This window comes from Procambarus clarkii, chromosome 71 (genome assembly GCF_040958095.1).
Source record: "Procambarus clarkii isolate CNS0578487 chromosome 71, FALCON_Pclarkii_2.0, whole genome shotgun sequence".
In the NCBI taxonomy this organism is placed as follows: domain Eukaryota; kingdom Metazoa; phylum Arthropoda; class Malacostraca; order Decapoda; family Cambaridae; genus Procambarus; species Procambarus clarkii.
This window is the reverse complement of record NC_091220.1, coordinates 6,018,733-6,030,242: the sequence shown is the minus strand read 5'-3', so window position 1 is coordinate 6,030,242 and position 11,510 is coordinate 6,018,733. Positions and strand designations below refer to the sequence as shown.

The 11,510-nt window shown below is 41.0% G+C and overlaps 1 long non-coding RNA gene across 2 annotated transcripts; it reads right to left on the bottom strand.

Moving 5' to 3' along the window:
* Positions 1-5,444: 5,444 nt before the first annotated feature.
* On the bottom strand, positions 5,445-11,274 carry LOC138356216 (uncharacterized). 2 transcript variants are annotated; one of them, XR_011224254.1, is made up of 3 exons: positions 11,112-11,274; positions 7,643-7,845; positions 5,445-7,138 (listed from the first exon to the last, which is right to left on the bottom strand). It is a non-coding gene; the product is annotated as an uncharacterized lncRNA (long non-coding RNA). The 2 variants fall into 2 exon arrangements; XR_011224253.1 differs by having other exon boundaries at positions 5,445-7,845.
* Positions 11,275-11,510: the final 236 nt, after the last annotated feature.

Here is an 11,510-nt window from a genome sequence, read left to right as displayed (position 1 = left end):
TAGGGATAGATTAGTGCATAATATAGAGAGATGAGAGAAGAGTTAGGTACATAATATCTGATTTTGGAGAGTATCCCAACTGTTTTAGAGACTTTCTTAGTTATGAGTTGTATGTGGGTGCTGAAGTTGAGTCTCTTGTCTAGGAATAGGCAAAGAAACTTTCCATCATTTTTATTGCTAATGTTTACATTATCTCTCTGAAGCTGAACTGCATTTGTAGATTTGCTTCCAAATAAAATGTAGTAGGTCTTTTCTAAGTTAAGTGTTAGTTTGTTGGTTGACATCCATAAGTGGACTTTTTTTTAGTTCATTATTAACAACATCATTTAGTGTATGTGGGTTGGGGTTAGAGTAGATGAGGGTAGTATCATCAGCAAACAAAATAGGTTTCAGAATGTTAGAGACATTAGGCAGATCATTGATGTATATAAGAAATAGGAGAGGTCCCAAGATGCTGCCCTGTGGCACTCCAACGGTTATTGGGAGAGTGGGAGAAGTTATATTATTGATGGCTACACATTGGTGTCTATCACTAAGATAGGATTGGATATAGTCCAGTGCATGGCCTCGGATTCCATAATGATGGAGTTTACGTAAGAGGTAATTGTGATTAACAGTATCAAAGGCCTTTCTCAGGTCAATGAAGAGTCCAATCGGAAACTCATTTTTGTTAAGGGCTGAGTAAATTTTATCAAGGAGACTAATAATTGCATCGTTGGTACTCTTTTGGGAGCGGAAGCCAAACTGACAGGGGCTAAGAATGTCGAATTTTACAAGATAGGAGTAGAGCTGTTTGTAGATATTTTTTCAAATGTTTTTAATAGTAAGGGTAGGTTTGATATTGGTCTATAATTGTTTATGTCTGCCGGATCTCTATCTCTATCTTTAAATCCAGCATTATGTATGTAATTTTGTATGTACCTTTACCCGAATAAAAAAATATAATCTAAATCTAGGCGTGTGCCGGGCTCCTCACATGCATAGACGTGCATCCACCAAGGGAGAACTGTTTCCTTTAAAAAAATATTGAATTATGTGCTATTATATTTAACCAAACAACTCCAAGTAACTGGACTGGAAACACGAGGAAAACATAAATATTAAATGAACACAACCAGCTCTAAATAAAAATAAGTTAAAGAATAAGATATGGAACCAGAAAAAAACATTGGAACACTTGTATGTGCATCGAGCGCCATTTTGTCAACAGTGCTAGTGAGTGTCCAACCAGAAAACCTTGACACAAACTGCACCTATTATAAGGAAGAAGCACTACCAGTGACCGCTAAGTTCTCATATCAAGTCTAAGTCTAAGAAACAACACTCAAGCCTTGCCCAACCGTCAACATTGACTTTGACCCTGACGCGTCTCCCACCATCACCACTCGTGCAGTCACCCAGAGGAGAATACCTTCACACAAACTGCACCCATAATAAAGAAGATGAAGACGCGCCAGTGTCCACAGTGTGGGAAGGTATTAACTCGACTTGGAAGCATGAAGCGTCACATGTTAGTGCATTCAGGTGACAAACCTTATGAGTGTCCAGAGTGTGGGAAGAGATTCAGGCAGCTTGTAAGTATGAAGCGTCACACGTTAGTGCATTCAGGTGACAAACCTTATGAGTGTCCGGAGTGTGGGAAGAGATTTAATCAGCTTGGAAATATGAAGACTCACAGGATGTTGCATGGGGACGAAAGACCTTTAGAATGTGCTGAATGTGGCAAAAAATTTAGAGAACGTGGAACTATAATAGATTCAGATTCAGATTCAGATTCAGATGTTTATTCAGGTAAGGTATATACATACAAGTGATGTTACATTAATGGATTGATATATAGATAGAGCTAGTACATACAATGCCTAAAGCCACTATTACGCAATGCGTTTCGGGCAAGAAAAACATTAATATCTAGAACTTAATACTAATTGAGCATAAAGAATAAAAAGTGTTGAGAACAAATACAAATAAAGATAAAAAAAGGGGGAACATGACTGAAAAAGCAGCACAAATACAATAGGTTGACAAACAGTGATGATTAAAAAAAAAAAAAAAAAAAAAAGAAAAAGAAAATAACAGACATGGGTTGACAAAAGAGGAGTGAGGTAGATTACAGCGAATTTATTAGTTAGTGTTTAGTTTTTATCTTAAACTGGTTGAGAGAGGTACAGTCTTTAACATGGTTGGGAAGGTCATTCCACATTCTGGGCACCTTGATTTGCAGAGCATTTCTAGTTTGATTAAGACGTACTCTAGGAATATCAAAACTGTATTTATTTCTGGTGTGGTGCTCATCGGTTCTGTTACAACCTTCTATGAAGCTTTTGAGATCAGGATTGGCATTATAGTTTAGCGTTTTATATATGTATAATACACATGAGAGAATGTGCAGTGACTTAATATCTAACATATTCAGAGATTTGAGTAGGGGTACCGAGTGATGTCTGGGGCCAGAGTTGGATATTGTTCTAATAGCAGCTTTGTGTTGGGTAATTAGAGGACGTAAGTGATTTTGGGTAGTAGAACCCCAAGCACAAATACCATAGTTTAGATTTTATTTTATTATTATTATTTTTTTTTTTTTTAATCAACACTGTTTGTCAACCTATTGTATTTGTGCTGCTTTTTCAGTCATGTTCCCCCTTTTTTTTATCTTTATTTGTATTTGTTTTCAACACTTTTTATTCTTTATGCTCAATTAGTATTAAGTTCTAGATATTAATGTTTTTCTTGCCCGAAACGCATTGCGTAATAGTGGCTTTAGGCATTGTATGTACTAGCTCTATCTATATATCAATCCATTAATGTAACATCACTTGTATGTATGTACCTTACCTGAATAAACATATTTATTATTATTTATTATAGATAAGGGAGTAATAGAGAGTCACCAGGGCAGGGCGTGGTACATAATAACTGATCTTAGAAAGAATGCCCACAGTTTTGGAAATTTTTTTTGATATATTTAGAATGTGTCCCTGGAAATTCAGCTTGTGGTCAATGAGAATGCCAAGGAATTTGCCATCTAATTTGTTACAAATTTGGGTATTGTTTATTTTGAGATTTATATGACTAGAGGATTTATTGCCAAACAGAATATAGAAAGTTTTGTCAATGTTAAGGGTGAGTTTGTTGGCAGTTAGCCAAAGATGGACTTTATTTAGCTCAGTATTTACTGTGGCATTTAGAGCAAGAGGGTCAGGACTGGAGTAAATGAAGGTTGTGTCGTCAGCAAATAGAATTGGTTTGAGGTGTTGGGAGGCATTTGGAAGGTCATTAATGTAGATGAGGAAGAGGAGAGGGCCAAGTATGCTGCCCTGAGGAACACCAATGTTGATGGGTAGGGTGGGAGAAATTGTATTATTCACAGAAACATATTGGAGCCTGTCAGTAAGGTAGGACTCGAGGTATTGTAGGGAGTGTCCTCTGACTCCATAATGATGTAATTTAAGAAGGTTATGGTGGTTGACAGTATCAAAAGCTTTACGCAGGTCCACAAATAACCCAACAGGGAACTCCTTTTTATCAAGAGCTGTATGAATCGAGTTAAGCATACTCGATTAAATAATAAATAATAAAGTACATGTTAGTGCATTCATGTGACAAACCTCATGAATGTCCAGAGTGTGGAAAGAGATTCACTCTCCGTGGAAATATGAAGACTCACATGTTAGTACATTCAGGTGACAGACCTCACGAGTGTCCAGAGTGTGGGAAGAGATTCAGTCGTCTTGGAGATATGAAGCGTCAAATGCTAGTGCATTCAGGTGACAAACTTCATGAATGTCCAGAGTGTGGGAAGAGATTCAGTTGTCTTGGAGATATGAAGTCTCACATGCTAGTGCATTCAGGTGACAAACCTCATGAATGTCCAGAGTGTGGGAAGAGATTCAGTCAAGGTGGAAGTATGAAGACTCACATGTTAGTGCATTCAGGTGAGAAAGCTCATGAATGTCCAGAGTGTGGAAAGAGATTCACTCTCCGTGGAAATATGAAGACTCACATGTTAGTACATTCAGGTGACAGACCTCACGAGTGTCCAGAGTGTGGGAAGAGATTCCGTCAGCTTGGACATATGAAGACTCACAGGATGGTGCATGCGGACGAAAGACCTTTAGAATGTGCTGAATGTGGCAAAAAATTTAGAGAACGTGGAACTATAATAAAGCACATGTTAGTGCATTCAGGTGACAAACCTTATCAGTGTCCAGAGTGTGGGAAGAAATTCAGTCGTCTTGGAGATATGAAGTCTCACATGTTTGTGCATTCAGGTGATAAATCTCACGAGTGTCCAGAGTGTAAGAAAAGATTCTTTCGTCTTGGCGATATGAAGTCTCACATGTTAGTGCATTCAGGTGACAGACCTCACGAGTGTCCAGAGTGTAAGATGAGATTCTGTCATCTTGGAAACATGAAGTCTCACATGTTTGTGCATTCACATGATTATCCTCATGAGTGTCCATAGTGTGGGAAGAGATTCAAACAGCTTAGAGATGTGAAAAGGCACAAGATGATGTGTTCAGGCAATAGGCTAAAGACTTTAAGTGCGGAAGATAATTGAGAGAACGTTGAGGTATAATGAGGCACACATTAGTAAATTAATTTACCTTTAATCTGATATTAAGTTTGGAAATTGAGTTTCTTCATGAAAATACAGTATTGTTCTATCACCATGTCTGTTGGATGTCCTTCAGTGGTAATTGTCCTGTTTTGATTAAGAAATATGCTTCATCATGAAAGGTTAAGATCTGAAGGCATTTTATGATTTTCTTCTTTTATGAAAGTTAAATACTCTTTGTAGACCAAGCAAGAATTAGAGAGGTTGTCAGTGAAGAAGTTAGGTACTCCTTATAGACTAAGCAAGAACTAGTGGTGTCAGTGTAGAAGTTGGGTACTCCTCATAAACCAAGCAAGAATTAGAGAATGGAGTACCTAGTTAGGTACTCCTCATGGAACCAAGCAAGAACACAATCGACTTGAGAATGGTCCAGGGCGGACAGAAACATCGTTGTCCCTTCACCTTCTAGTGTGTGGTCTGGTCAACATTCTTTAGCTACGTTATTGTGACTCATCGCCTGCACAAGAACTAGAGACATCATCAGTGTAGAAGTTAGGTGCTCCTCATAGACCAAGAAAAAACTAGAGAAGTTGTCAGTGTAGAAATTAGGTGCGCCTCATAGACCAAGCAGGAACTAGAGAAGTTGTCAGTGTAGAAATTAGGTGCTCCTCATAGACCAAGCAAGAACTAGAGAAGTTGTCAGTTTAGAAGTTAGGAGCTCCTCATAAACCAAGCAAGAAAGGTAGTGTCTGTGTACAAAAACTTAAAATTGTTCAGAGGTAAAGAAAAATATTTTTTTCTTAACAAAGATGACACAAAGTTTTAAATGTCTTTTCTTCATATATGCCTGAATAATGTTTTCTGAGGTTGGAAGAAAACGTGCTCAGATTGGGGACTTGTTTATTTTATAATGAATAATAAATTAATATATAAAATTAATATATAATAAATTAATTTATTATATAAATTAATAAATAACAAATTAATAGATAAAATTATTATTATATAATAAATAATAATAATAACAAATAGTATAATGATAAGCAATTATTTTAATGAATCCAATAGCTAATTTGGATGAATAAATAATTATTGACTAGTGCATAACAATAAAGTATTAAGGAATAATTATAATGAATAATCCTTAATGATAAAGTAGAGATCAATTACAATTAATAACTACATCCATAGGTAGTAAATGAAAGTTGCATTAATTAGACTAATTACAATTCATGGGAATATTTCTTAGCTATCTGCAGGCTTATCACTTTGGGGGTTCCGGCGGAGCACCCCCAAAGATACAGCAAATGTTTAGCATGCTAGAGCAAGTGCCCCTTGAGCAGATCTGTGGGCCGTCCCTTTCAAAATTAAAACGGGATGCAGAGGATCCCGGGAGGAGGGTGGGCGTTATGTAAGAGCAGCTGCTGGCTTGGGGAAAGGGGCCCACGCCGTCTCCGTCCCGGTTTATATAACCTCGGGTCAATGCGCGCGCAGCTTGGGGCGGTTAAAGTCGGCTTCCAGACATACGTTTTCTTCCACTCAGAAAACCCACCGTTTTTGGGAAACAGTGTTCTTTTTTCTGAGGTTGGAAGAAAACGTGCTCAGATTGGGGACTTGTTTATTTTATAATGAATAATAAATTAATATATAAAATTAATATATAATAAATTAATTTATTATATAAATTAATAAATAACAAATTAATAGATAAAATTATTATTATATAATAAATAATAATAAAACAAATAGTATAATGATAAGCAATTATTTTAATGAATCCAATAGCTAATTTGGATGAATGAAATAATTATTGACTAGTGCATAACAATAAAGTATTAAGGAATAATTATAATGAATAATCCTTAATGATAAAGTAGAGATCAATTACAATTAATAACTACATCCATAGGTAGTAAATGAAAGTTGCATTAATTAGACTAATTACAATTCATGGGAATATTTCTTAGCTATCTGCAGGCTTATCACTTTGGGGGTTCCGGCGGAGCACCCCCAATCCCGGGAGGGCCAGCGGGAGAAGGATTAAGGAGAAGGGGTTCCTTACTCTTACTAGCACGTAGACTGGGCAAAGGATTAGCTGCGGACAGCGGGACACTTGGGGACCGGCGCTGCACCCCCACCGCAGGCCAGCTGGCCGGACCCCCCCCCGAAGGGCGAGGCCCGCTGGTCGCAAGGAGGCCTCAGAATGGCAGTGCAACAACGTCCCGGACGTAGTCAGCTGGGTGTTGCAGCTGGTTGCTGGACCCGCCGTTAACTCCGATGGCTAGCCCGTCAAGAGAGCCGAGTGGCCCTGTCAATTCTAAAGGTAAGAGTGCGTGGTCGGCTGAAGGCGAGCCTATCTCTGCGAGGGCGGCGCGAATTAATCGCCCTGAGGAAGTGTTGCCTGTTCACTGGGCACAGGCCGGGTAGAACTTGCCGGGGGCGCCCGCTGGGCTAGGGTATGCGTGCGCCCTGCACTGCGCTTGTAGGATCCGAAGAGTGTCGATTCCTGACCATGTAAGCGATACCTGGTCCAGTCGGAGCGTGCGTCGATTTTTTGTTGCGTAGATCACCTCCCCCAGGCTGAAAGATATAAGGCAGTAAGGGTGGGCGGAAGCGGCACGCAGTGTTATCGTGACAGGCAAGGGCACAGACGAGAGGGAAACCCTAGCTGAATCAATACGGAGACGTAAAACGGGGGGAGGGAGCCCGGCACAGGAATTAAGAGATTCCTTAATTAACAATCCTGGATGAATAAAGAGTTTTCCGAACAATTATACTGAAGCAATGAAGGGGGCTAACAATCTAAGAATCTTCCAGCAAACAGAAGGGGGAAGTACCTTTGCTAAGAGCAAAGGTGGGAGAAAGCCAGTAGGAGAACAGCAAAGAAGCACAAAGCAACTATAAACAGGGATAATACGAAACACTATAAATCTTGAATATAACAATACATATACCAAGAACGGGTATATACAATAAAGCAATATATACATAAACCATAAAATGGAATAAGAACCAATTCTTAAAGCCAAATCTATAACATGCTTGTGTCCTAAGCGGATGTAGAATGTGAGCGGGGAACATTACCCTTGGTCTCCATCCCATCTCTGCCTCCAGACGGGTGATAGGGCTGGATAGAAGCCAAGGAGTCTGCCTTAAGTGGCCGCTGAGTGTAGTCTTGTGTTGTCAACGAGCGTCTGCAAGCCGCAGCTAGTGCGCCGTGAACTTCGGCTACATCTTTTAGAACAGGAGCAAAGTGAAATCGACGGCAGGGAACCGTCATCCAGTAACTGTAATAAGGAATAATATTAAGAATACAATGTCGTAAATAATCGTACAATGTAAGAATACAATGTAATATCGTAAATAACCGATGACGGCAAGTGCCGCAGAATGGAAGAAAAATAAATTGCTGGGCGCAACGTCGGGTGGAACGCTTCAGCTGGAGGTTCCTGACTGAAGCATCGGCTGCCGGGAAGCCTAAGATGGAACTGGGGTGTTAGCAGCTGTAACATCGTCTGCTGAAACTAGCCGAGTCTGTGAGGGCGCCCGCTGCAACAGCTACGGCCGAGCCACCAGCTGGCCCATCCTCCGCAGGAGCAACACCGGCTGGGACAACGTCGTTGTAAAAGCCTAACAATGTAATAAATTATATTACATGAATAATCTTAAATAAATGGTGTAAATAATAAAATTATAAACCAATTATAACTATAATTAATTATAAATAATTATAAATTGCAAAACAAAGTATGCTCAAAATGAAGCTGGACTATAACTCTCTAGAGAAACGGGATTAACACTGAGCCGAGGTAAATACAACCAAATACAATAACGAAAAGGAGTGAAAAAAGACACGTCAGCTGGAACTTCGCGACCAGCGGCCTAGGAGGCTGCTGTGACGTCCGGGCTACACCGGGCAGACAACACGTCTGGGTAAACCAGCGGCCTGGGAGGCCGCAGTGACATCCGGGCTACACCGGGCAGACAACACGTCTGGGTAAACCAGCGGCCTGGGAGGCCGCAGTGACATCCGGGCTACACCGGGCAGACAACACGTCTGGATAAACCAGCGGCCTGGGAGGCCGCCTAGCTATATGACCAAATAAATATAAAACTGAAACATCGCCGGCTTAACTCGTCACAGGAAGGACGTCAGCTGGGAAGCAGCAGTACCTTCCGACTAAATTGAGGAATAAACTGAAAGTTTAATCGCGGCAGAAAAGTTGTATAAAACATGGAGCAAACGCAATGCATAAATTGCAGTAACAAATTGCTGAGGGAAATGGCTCATAAAACAAGTGCAGGAATAATCTAAAGTCAGAGGCTTGCTCCATGCTAAATTGAGGAAGACTTTAATCTTAATACACGTCATGACTGGGAGGCTAAGGATATAACAAGTTATTTTAGTAAGCGTTTGGTTAATGATGGAGGAACGTAAATCACCAAAACAGGAGCGGGCTCCTGTTTACTAAATTGACATGGAAATACGAATTCTTTTACGAATAGATTTTTTTTTTTTTTTTTTTTTTTTTTTTTTTAAGGCAGGAGGTGTAAGCAATGCTATAAATTTCCTAAATTTGCCGCGTAATGAAACTAATCAAGCTGAAAGTCTAAATAAAGGAATGTAATAAAATTGAACAGAATTAATTAAAATTGACCGCAATAATTAGAATTAAATCCATTACTCGTAAACCCTCTTGTATATATGTACCTTACCTAAATAAACATTTGATTTGAAGTAGCTCAAGCGGCAGACCGCACGGCCAGGCGTTATGCTGGACGCTGAAAACTTGGGATGAGGAAGGGGCCCGCGTAACCGGGCACTCCAGGCAGACCAACATCTGGTACACGCGACCAAGGAAAACACGGGAATATTGTGCTACAGCATTCGAACGAAACGTGGTGGAATTGACGTACCGGGCTACACCGGCCAGACGAAAACGTCTGGGTACGAACGTGCCAGCTATACCAGCTGGACGAAACGTCTGGGAACAAATGTACCGGGCTACACCGGCCAGACGAAAACGTCTGGGTACGAACGTGCTGGCTATACCAGCTGGACGAAACGTCTGGGAACAAATGTACCGGGCTACACCGGCCAGACGAAAACGTCTGGGTACGAACGTGCCGGCTATACCAGCCGGACGAAACGTCTGGGAACAACTGTACCGGGCTACACCGGCCAGACGAAAACGTCTGGGTACGAACGTGCCGGCTATACCAGCCGGACGAAAAAACTGGGAACAAATGTACCGGGCTACACCGGACTTACGACAACGTCTGTGACAAACGTGCGGGCTAAACCGGCCCGACGAGACGTCTGGAGACGCCTACAACTAACACATCCTGGTTGACTTTACATAATCACATAAAAGGCAAAGCAGAGGTTAAACAAACATAAATGTAAAACCAGCAAAGGAACACGCAGCTTGACACCGCATAAAAATCATTAATACTGTAAATTAAGGAAACTTATGGAAAAACAAATCCATAAAACAAAGCTAGGGGCCAGAGGCCTGTGACACTGCAGCTAGCCTAACCTAGCTAACTTACCTAATAACTTAAAGGCAATAGCAAAAGTTAAACAAACAAATGTAAAACCAGCTAAAGAAACATGCAGCTTGACACTGCATAAAATTCAATAATAAATTAAGGAAACTTATGGAAAAACAATTCTATGAAAACAAAGCTAGGGGCCAGAGGCCTGTGACACTGCAGCTAGCCTAACCTAGCTGACTTTCCTAATAACTTAAGGCAATGCAAAAGTTAAAACAAACAACCTGCAAAGAAACATGGCTTGACACTGCGTTAAATTCATAATAAGTTAAGGAAACTTATGGAAAACAAGTCCATGAAACAAAGCTAGTGGCCAGAGGCCTGTGACTCGCAGCTAGCCTAACCTAGCTAACTTTACCTACTAACTTAAGGCAAACCAAAAGTTAAAAAACAAACAGCTAAAGAAACATGGCTTACACTGCATAAATTTCAGTTAAATTAAGGAAACTTGTGGAAAACAAATCTATGAAACAAAGCTAGGGCCAGAGGCCTGTGACTGCAGCTAGCCTAACCTAGCTAACTTTACCTACTAACTTATAGGCAAACCAAAAGTTAAAACAAACCAGCTAAAGAAACATGCAGCTTAACACTGCATAAATTTCAGTAGTAAATTAAGGAAACTTGTGGGAAAACAAGTCCATGAAAACAAAGCTAGGGGCCAGAGGCCTGTGACTCGGCAGCTAGCCTAACCTAGCTGACTTTACCTAATAACTTATAGGCAATAAGCAAAAGTTAAAACAAACCTGAATGTAAAGCCTCACGTCGACTGGGTGAGGGTGGGGGTGGGATGTTCAGGCCTCCTCCCGAGTGTGCTCCAAATTACAGCCACCTACTGGAGAAAACCCAGTGCCCCATAACACCGAGGGGCACCACCCCCTCTAGGACCACTGCACCTGCATTTGGTCACCAAGGCTGAACCAGCAGGCGTGCATCAGAGCGCGCGCGCCAACACAGAGACAAACACTGGTCCGACGCGCCAACAAAACACAAACACTACCTTAAATGTTGAGAAGGGCAGGACGCCCCTGACGGGACGCTCCTCGTCGGTGTCGAGAGGAACTGGTGTAGGGTCCATGCTGGGAGAACAGTTGAGCGGGCTAAACTTCTGTGTTTACGACTCGCTGAGCAGCAGTGAGTCGTTATGTAAGAGCAGCTGCTGGCTTGGAGCAGCTGCTGGCTTGGGGAAAGGGGCCCACGCCGTCTCCGTCCCGGTTTATATAACCTCGGGTCAATGCGCGCGCAGCTTGGGGCGGTTAAAGTCGGCTTCCAGACATACGTTTTCTTCCACTCAGAAAACCCACCGTTTTTGGGAAACAGTGTTCTTTTTTTGCTGTTTTTGTTCTCTGTACATCCTTATTTAACATATACTCTGTAGTTAAGTTAGACATTTTGTTGT